Source organism: Perognathus longimembris, chromosome 22, assembly GCF_023159225.1.
Source record: "Perognathus longimembris pacificus isolate PPM17 chromosome 22, ASM2315922v1, whole genome shotgun sequence".
Taxonomy (NCBI): Eukaryota; Metazoa; Chordata; class Mammalia; order Rodentia; family Heteromyidae; genus Perognathus; species Perognathus longimembris.
This window is the reverse complement of record NC_063182.1, coordinates 36,798,055-36,808,111: the sequence shown is the minus strand read 5'-3', so window position 1 is coordinate 36,808,111 and position 10,057 is coordinate 36,798,055.

Here is a 10,057-nt window from a genome sequence, read left to right as displayed (position 1 = left end):
CCCATGGGGGTCCATGAGGCTCTTTTCCTTGTAAGAACCAGAACCAAGCAGTGTCCTCTACAATGCTTTGTATTTGGCAAGTAGAAGCTCAGTAAATGACAGTTGATTTCAATTGGAATAAACCATGGAGAAGGGGAAGACTTCTAGGATCTCCTGACTGTTTTGAAAGGAAGCTGTGTCTAGCGGCAGGAAGTAGATGCTAAAAATCACAAATTTATTATTGGTCCCTGGAGAGGTCAGACTTGCTTGCAAGGCATAGAATCTATCCTCATCTATGCCATCTACACAGAAACAAGAGATTATTTGGAGTTCAATAACTGTAACAACATAATTGCAGTAATTATTTACAATTTATATGTCACGAAGTACATTGAATATTTTCTCAAAACAATGTAAAAAGTGGAACTGTTGTTCTTAATCATCACCGTAAGATAGAGAGGTTAATTGATTAATCCAACATTACTGGGCTAGGAGGAAATGAGGAGTTTTGGTTGAGTTTTGGAGCTTGAGTTGCACAATGTTGGGCTTGCTGCCCCACCATTTACGGATTGATGTAGCAGGCACTTCCTTACTTTTCACTTTTTCTGCTGAAAAGTAAGGAAGCCTAAATCAATTACTTATAAGTTAAGTATGTTATACACTCAGGTAAAGAAGTATAGGAAGTGCTGTGAAAAAAACCAAAGGGGAGATACTTAAATCAGGATGGCATTCAGACAGGGTAGTCTTCTCAGAGGAAAGGATCCAGAATTCCGTTTTGAAAAATATTATCAGTGTTATAGGTAGAGATGGCATAAAACATTTGGGGAGCTGAATTGTTCAGCCCTTGCTTTTAAATCTTCTTTCTTCTATGCGTTAGCAGTGCAATGATGGAAAGGTTACTGTATCTCTTTGAGTCTCAATTTACTCATTTTAAAATGAGCAACAGTTTGTATTATTCTGGCCTCTGATGAAATGTGAGTGGAATCATGGAGTAAAGCCTGGTACACAGAAGATGTTTGCGGTAAGCACTGGTGGATGGGGGCTATGGGGTGGGGGGGTTGTTCTCATCCTGATTGAAGGTGGTTAGCATGGTTGTTATCAAGATTGAAGGTACTTGTACTCCCCACGATGAATCGGGGCTGGTTATCATGTTTGAGAGTAGACGCCTGGGTAGAGTCCCTGGAGCAGATGAGATGAAAGAGAGAAATGGCTGTGTAATGGGAGACAAGACCCATGAAGCCTGAACTCAAGCAACGGCTGTGGGGAAGGCGGGAAGACTTGAGAAAGATGAGATAGATTTCAATGGTTCTAGGTAAAATAGAAGGAATACAGTGATTGTGTGGACAGATTATGAATTAAATGAGAGGGAGGAGCATCTTCCCAGGTTTCTGTCTCGGGGGCCAGCGCTGGGGTGGGAGGTAGGGAGAGGAAGAATTGAAGCCTGTCTTAGGCACCTGTGAGGTCAGGAGAGACAGCCCTTGTCACTTGGAGTTGACTAGCTGCTCTGCAAAGCCATCTTTGTATTTTTCTAGGTCCAGCTTGCCACAGCCACCCCCAGCACAGGCCTCCGCACTTCTTCACTCTGGTAGCCTTCCACTCAGAGTCTGGAGCTGCCCCTTTCTTTCTCACTCACTGCCCTGGGTGAAGGCATACCCTGCCGTGTCAGAAGCAACTACGAATACCAGCTCCCAGATCACCACTGAGGGGAGGCGGCTGGGCCTGGTCGTGGTTACTCTATGACATGTAAAACAGTAGCTTGAAGTCTGTGCCGAATGGTCGCCCACTCCATTTGTAAAGCAATGGTCTTCATCTAAGCCCTTCCATTTTAAGCATAACTGCCAAAACAGAATGTCTCTATATCTTGTTTGTGGGTGTAATCAAACACCATCGGGCTAGACTGGTAAATTAATCAAGAACATATGGGTGCATATTAGACAAACCAGATCCATGAACTTATCAAATACACCAACCTAGTGACTGTCAGTCCCCACCTGAATCATGTGGAAGGCGGACTCCTAGCATTAGGATATGGAGACACAGACTGACCTGTCTCCAGATGAGGGAACTCCTGACTGTGTCCCTGAGGCTTTGGCTCAGCTCCATCCCCTGCCTGGTGTGAATCACCCACATGGCCATTCATCCCCACCCAACAAGCCTGAATTCATATTTCCACACCTGGACTAACCCTTCCTGAATTCAGCTGGGTGCCTACAACTTTGGAGCCATTCTGCCTTTTGATACAACCAGACTACAACAGTTCTATACTTGGCTCATTACCAGCATCTAATCTGACCACCTGCTGTGACTCTTTCCTTCTGTAAATACCCTCTGCCCTGGTCTCAAGCAAGGTCTCTCTGAACCCTACTTTCTTAGCCATCATGTAACCACACTATTATTGTGAATTGTGATTTGTGATCTGAGAGTTAATGGTAGCAAGTTAATCAGAATGTGTTACTCCCTGCTTAGGCTGTCAGGTGACCTCATAGTACTTGGCACATTAACACCAACAAAATGACATAGCTTGTGAACTGGTTGTTATTCAATAAATTCTGACACTGGGGAAAGACACAAGCACGTCTGTCTATGTGTCTGACTATAGCTTGCTAATGACAACCACCAAGGACTTAAAGGTGAAAAGAGAAGCTGTGGAGGAGGTAGACAATAGAAGAGAGGCTCCTGCCAATGGGAATTCTAATGAGGAAAATGGTGAGCTGATGAAGAGGAAGAAGGTAGAGGTGAGGGGGAGGAGGAGGAGGAGGAGGAGGAGGAGGAGGAGGAGGAGGAGAGGAGGAGGAGGAGGAGGAGGAGGAGGAGGAGGAGGAGGAGGAGGAGGAGGAGGAGGAGGAGGAGGAGGAGGAAGAAGAAGAAGATAGTGATGAGGGAATGTATAGAAATAAATTAGGCCAAGGCAGGTATGGACAAACAGGCAGGTGAAGATGATGAGAATCACAATGGTGATACCAAAAAGCAGGAGTCAAGTGAGGATAATTACTACACAGAAAAAAAGGAAGAGAAAAAAGAAGACAGAAGGGCTGGGAATATGGCCTAGTGGCAAGAGTACTTGCCTCGTATACATGAAGCCCGGGGTTCAATTCCTCAGTATATTCCACATATAGAAAAAGGCCAGAAGTGGCGCTGTGGCTCAAGTGGTAGAGTGCTAGCCTTGAGCAAAACGAAGCCAGGGACAGTGCTCAGGCCCTGAGTTCAAGCCCCAGGACCAGCAAAAAAAAAAAAAAAAAAAAGACAGAAAAGTTTAAAACTTTTCTTCTTTTAACAAAAGGATGCTGTTGTAAGACAGAGCAACCTAAAAGGTGGTTTTGTGGGGCCCTGTGAATTAACGAAAGACCTCCAGCTTTGGATCTGTGCCTCTTGATCTGAGATATTCACTGCCATAGTAATTCTGCAATCTCCTCAGGCTCTAGGAAAATCTATATTCACTGATAATTTTCTGTCTAGAAGGTAACCAACTCTCAGTAAATGCCTTCTTATCATTTTAAAGAAAGCAGCCCCAAACTCAGACCACCCACCAGGCAACTTGTTCCTGTCCTCTTCCATTGGTACAGTGATAACAACTTCCCTAGAAATAAAGAATGAGCTAATGGTCAACCAGACGTACTTGTGATTTGGGAGGTTTTTTTTTGCCAGTCCTGGGCCTTGTACTCAGGGCCTGAGCACTGTCCCTGACTTCTTTTTGCTCAAGGCTAGCACTCTGCTACTTGAGCCACAGCACCACTTCTGGCTGTTTTCTACATATGTGGTGCTGGGGAATCGAACCCAGGGCTTCATGTATATGAGGCAAGCACTCTTGCCACTAGGCCATATTCCCAGCTCCTGATTTGGGAGTGTTTTAACCATGCATACCTTTCTTGCCTACTTCCCCAAATTTCCCTTTTAACCTGAAGTCAATGTTGAAAGGAAATTATCCCAGAAGACCACATAGCATGGACAAAGTCACGCAGGGTAAAAGAGTTTATGGCCAGCAGAGCTGACAAGGCCAAGTTCCCATAAAGAAGTAAGGAAAATGGCACCGGAACTGTCACCAAGGGGACCTTTGTACCCTCATGTGGCTAGGGTGGGAGGTGCCCCACTTGCCCCTCAGGTACCATCAATAAGGGTAGAGTCACATTGCCAAGGGCAGATCTTACGTCTGGGCTGGGGCATTCTACAAGCTTACAGGTGTCAGTGCCCCCATGACTGCTGAAGATGTACTGAAGAGCTGTCTTCCCAGGGCTGCCGCGTAATGCATTTCCTTTCTCTGCCCTTCGTTGTGTCTCTTTATTTGGCAGATGGGGACGAGTGGCTGGACCTCCTGTGGGCCAGCAAAGTGGCTCAGGAGGAGGCTAAGGCAGGAGGGTGGAGAACTCAAGGCTAGCCTAAGCCACATAGTGAGACCTTGTCTCAAAATAATAATGAAAAACAAAAAATTGTAATAAGATGAATAAACTCAGTTTAAAATCCTTAAAATATTTTATCAACCAAGATAATGTACGAAATGTTTCTGCAAAATGATTGTTAAATTTGTTAGTTTTGAGACTAGGAAAAGATTTGTAAATGAAATAAAAGTTGAGGGAAGACCTAGAACTTTCATTTTTAACTTCAATACATCACTTATTTGAAAGAGAAAAATGAATGTTCCTGAGTAATGTCTGCTCACAAAAGCCACCCCCACCCAAAGGCATAAAAAGCAACATTGAGATGAAGTATGCCCAGATTAAACAGAACATGACATATCTCCCAAATAATAGGATGCCTTTTATTAATATATTCTCAAATATACATATTAAGTACAGAGCAAGTTTTATAGCAGTGCGTTTTCTTTTTAATTTTATTTTTGAGTTAACCACGGGTTTGTAATATGAGAGTGTTTTACTGCACTATTTCCACATGTGCACCCAGCACACTTGAAGCACATTCGCCTGTCCACCCTATTCCCTTTCCTCCCTTCCACGCAGGCGCAATATACAGCCAGTATTTATGTGTGTATATTTATGTGTTCTCTTCGCAGGGGAAGCCAACGCTGCGTGCTAAGCGTTGGAAAGACTTGTCAGAAAGCCGTCTACCTCGGTTCTGAGACTCAGTAACCCATGCAGAGAACAAAGGGATTTTGCTAGTGAAACCTAATTAATTGCCTGCTGGATAAATAGAGAAATAGAGGAAGCACTGCACATGTTCAATGAAGGCGAATAGTAACCCCAACACCATATGTTTCCTGGGTACCAGCTGAAGCAAACTGTCAGCTTCCATCCATCACAGGACCCCAGCTCGGCAGGCAGGAGCCTCCGCCATGCGGGAGGACAGGCTGGGAAGACGCAGAAAGGTCAATGAGGCCCTCCTGGTTAAGCCTCAGTCCCTGCATTCCCCAGGTGAACGTCCATCAAAGGCAGCTCATGAAATCACACCCCCACCTCCCCACCAGGAAGAATAGGATGGCTATTGATTGTCTAGCAGGAGATGGTCCCAGGGGAGCCTTTGTTAAGCCAAACTGAGGAGAATGGCCTATATTTGTTTTATTTCACCTTTTGTTAAGAAAAGAGAAATGACTCTGTTGGTCGTTCTTATGCTCGGGGATATTGCAAGTGCCATTTGGACTCTCACTCCCTCTTCAAGCCCCACGTTACTAGCCCTTGCAATGAGTATAGTGCAGGTCCTGTCTTTATCACAGATTTTAGAAGCTCTACTGGGGTTAATTATGTGGCTCAACCTGGTAAATTTGAAGCTCTGAGTTCAAAACTAAGAACCACTAAACAAACAAAACAAACAAAAACCCCTTAGCACATAGATTGGATCATATGACCTGTGCCTAGCTAATTATTGGGCTTCAGTTTCAGAGCTGGATGACTTGCTACACTTCGCCTTCATTTATAGATGATGACAGGGAAACTTTAACCTCAAGTTCTCATAAATTGCAAAATCAGAAGTACCTTTCAGATAAGCATTCAGAGAGAATAGAATTCTTACCAACTCTATCAATGCATACTACTTTTTGGAGTTTGGATGGAATGAACTAAAACCTATGGGTATCTATCATGTGTTATGTGCCAGCTTCAGTGCTACAGATTGCTTTTGCCTTCAGGCAACCCAGAGTGGAATAAGGAGACACATGATAGGAATCAATGGCTGTAGTCAGGAAACAATCTACTCAACAGGGAAAAAAATAACGTGGTGGTTTGCTAGGGTCCTGCCTGCACATTCCCTCTAAGTAACAGGGTTCTAGTTAAAATAAAGCATCTGCTCTATCAGACTGCAAGCTCCACGAGGGCACAGGCCAGTTTGGCACAGGCGTACCTCGCTCCCAGTGAATGGCCAGTGAGTCTTGACTGAGCAGTAAAGCCAAAGGAAATACGTGGGCAAAAGGAAAGTCGGAGTAACATCAATAAAATGTGTAATTCATATCACATGGAAGCACAGTATAAGAATATATGTATTTCTGAAAAATAGAAGGCACAGAGTGGTTATTTCCCATGAACATGCGGTCTTCATTAAGACTCTGATTTGTCAAACCTTGTGTATTTAATAAAACCATGATTTGGATAGTGGATATTGATTGGTTGTCCCTGATTGCATTCTGGGCTTCATTTCCCTAGTTCCTGCTTCTGGTTCAAATTCGAGGACCCATGTGGTTGCAGAGATGCCATTATAGTTCTCCAGGGCCGTTCTGATACATAGTGAACTGGGATGGGTCTGAACCCAGGCAGTCTGGCTCTGGAAACTTTGCAGTTCTGGACTTCACTGAATTGCTTGTAACTCCAGCCATCCCACTACAAGCCTTGACAAAAGAAGGTGGGATGGGTGGCTCCCTTGCTGTGTCTTGTGTGGTGAGCAGATCTGTCCTGGAACTACTCCAGCACATGATTGCTTTCAGGGAGGGAGCCAAGGCTGAGTTCAAGGCTGACACTTGGTGGTGGTAGAGGTGAAAGGACACAGGAAACTGGAATCAGCGCCCAGATGATGTTATGAACATTCTAGTCAGCGAGGCATAAACTCTCTGTATTTGAAAGGTTGAGTTCCCAGAAACCTCTTGACATTGATTCATTTACTTAAAACACAATATCCATGTACTTTCTTTTTTATTATTATCTTTAAGTAGTTGAACAAGGAAGTTTCGATTCAGCATGTCAGTTTATGAGCGCAATGTGTCACCCTTTCATCATTCTCTCCTCTCTCCATCTCCACCCATCTCCTAATTTTCCAAGTTTCATTTTCATTTATATACATTTAACACTACTAGACCTCCCCTTGACCTCACCTGCTCAAAACATGTGTTTCCTTTGTTATTTTATGTTGTAAGTTTGTGCTGGCTTTGAACTCGTAATCCTCCTGCCTCAGCCACCTAAATGATGTGATTCCAAGTACACACTACTGCATGAAAACGTTCTTATCTGTATCTTTCACTTATATTTTAACAGAGGAGAATAGTACTAACAGGAACCTACGTAATACCATGTTTCCTCAATTATGAAGATAATTTGCCTGGTGCTACGATGCAGGTCTATAATCATAGCTACTCAAGGTGTGATTGTGAGGGATGCATTTCGAAGCCAGCACGAAGGAGCAAAGGAGGCCCCATCTCAATCAATAACTGGATATGTTGGCGTGTGCCTGTGGTACTAGCTATGCAAAAGGCTAGAGGTAGGAGGATGGTCTTCTGAGGCTAGTCTTGGGCAAAACTGCAAAACCCTACCAGAAAAATAACTGAAAAGCAAAAATGGGCTAGAGTGTGGTACCGTGGTACATTGCTTACTTTTAGCAAGGGCAAGGTCTTGACTGAAAAGTCTAGTACTGCTAATAAAGAAGAAATGTTTTTAATGGGCTGGGAATATGGCCTAGTGGTAAAGTGCTCACCTCCTATACATGAAGCCCTGGGTTCGATTCCTCAGCACCACATATATAGAAGACACCACGCCGGAAGTGGCACTGTGGCTCAAGTAGCAGAGTGCTAGCCTTGAGCAAAAAGAAGCCAGGGACAGTGCTCAGGCCCTGAGTTCAAGCCCCAGGACTGGCAAAAAAACAAGACAAAACAAAACAAAAAATTAAAAAAATGTATGTATATGTTTCACTTTTTAACATTTTAGAAATTGTGTATGTCTTAGAAGTGGTGATATCTTTATTAATTGGCAATTTCTTTCTTTGTGTAAATAAAATAAGTTTGTACAGTCAATGGCCTCTAAGATTCACTGAAACACAATAATATGATTATAATTAGATATATTCCTCTTTGAATGTATTACATATTCTTGAATATTAAATATTCAGACATAATGATTGGTACAATATGTGTTATTATGTGTCTGTGATGAAGCTTAAGTTAATTTCATACTGTTCCAATTTTGTTACAAGTAGTGGTGAGAAAGATTACCTAAGACAGATCTAAGGAGAAACACTAAAATATGAACTATACAAAGACAGTTGGATTATTCAGCTGTTCATGATTTTCTTTACAGAAAATACAGTACTGATAGTGAAAGGAAGAGAAAAACAATACAACCTTAGGAGTCCAATGGCCAAAGTGAGAAGTAGATACTTTGTCTCTTTAAGTCTCAGTAACTTCATGTACAAATAATTAGAGGATGAGCTTAGGTACTCATGAAGTTTCTTCCAGATTTCACATGCTGTGGACCCTGTGTGATTGAATTACCTGTCATTGTTGTATAGTATCCCCAGCACCCCCAGTTATAATCACGATACCAAGAAAGCATGGACTAAACACAGGTTAAGGAAATTATTAAAGATCACTACTAATTTAACTTAACATTTAGCTTAACTAAGCCTTCTAAAGGACCATAGATTATTAGAATTCTATTATCAGTATTTTGTTCCTTTACAACAAACATAGTACTAAATAAAGGAATAAAAAAAGTTACAAGGTTATAAGTGTAATGGTCAAACCCAAGTCTGCCAAGAAGTAAACACTTTGTCTCTAATAGTAATCAGCAATTTTTTTTTTTTTGTCAGTTGTGGGACCTGAACTCTTGGGCCTGGGCACTGTCTCTGAGTTCTTCAGCTCAAGGCTAGCACTCTACCACTTGAGCCACAGCACCACTTGTGGTTTTCTGGTGATTAATTGGAGATAAGAATCCCACGCGGAATTACTGGGCTGGCTTTGAACTACCATCCTCAGATCTCAGCCTCCTGAGTAGCTAGGATTACAGGTGTGAGCCACTGGCACCCAGCTAGTACTCAGCGTTTATTCAGGACACTTTGATGTGAATTCTCTTTTGTTTGCTTGGACAAGGAAGGTCTGAAGTGTTTACTATAACCCTAATTATTCATGAGTTAATTTTAAAAGAGCACAAGGGAACATAGTTCATAAAACCTCAGTTTCAAGGGCCAATCCCAGTAAGGAACATAAGAAGCCTCAGGACTAAAGTACATATATCAATATATAGCAATGAATTGTATACCCACTCAAACTCTAAATTACCACATCAACAAAAGTTGGTTTTTATTTTTAAAATAATGATGGCTAGCTGACAAAGTAAGAGAATTCTAGAGGGGAATGGTGCTGGAATCCAGTTGAGGATGCTCAAAGGGCCTTTGCACATACCATGCCAGAGGTGGGGCTTGTATAATCTCACCCATTCAACACATGCTATGGAGTCTACTCACTCTCCATACAGAACCGCACCAAGTGCTTGCAACAGAACAGCAAATAAACGTGGCTCTTAAAAAAAACCACCACAGTCTATAAAGAGGATGGCAATTATGCACACTGATTATACATGGACTCAATCCAGACCTGGGACCCAGGAGAGCTACCTGGAGGAGGTAGAACAAAAGTAGATATCTGTGCAGCAAGCAGACCTTGCTGAAGGTGAAAATGGGGCCTGATGTAGATGCTTGGGGAAGAGTACTGTTTCAGGAAAACATTTAAGCTGAGAAAACGGCTCAAAAAATGAAAAAGGTGCCCAGTGCCAGTGGCTCATGCCTGTATTCCTAACTACTCAGAGGCTAAGATACAAGGATCATAGTTCAAAGTCAGCCCAAGTAACCACCAGAAAACTGGAAGTGGTGCTGTGGCTACAGTAGTAGTGTGATAGTCTTGAGCTCAAAGAGGCTTAGGGACAGAGTCCAGGCCCTG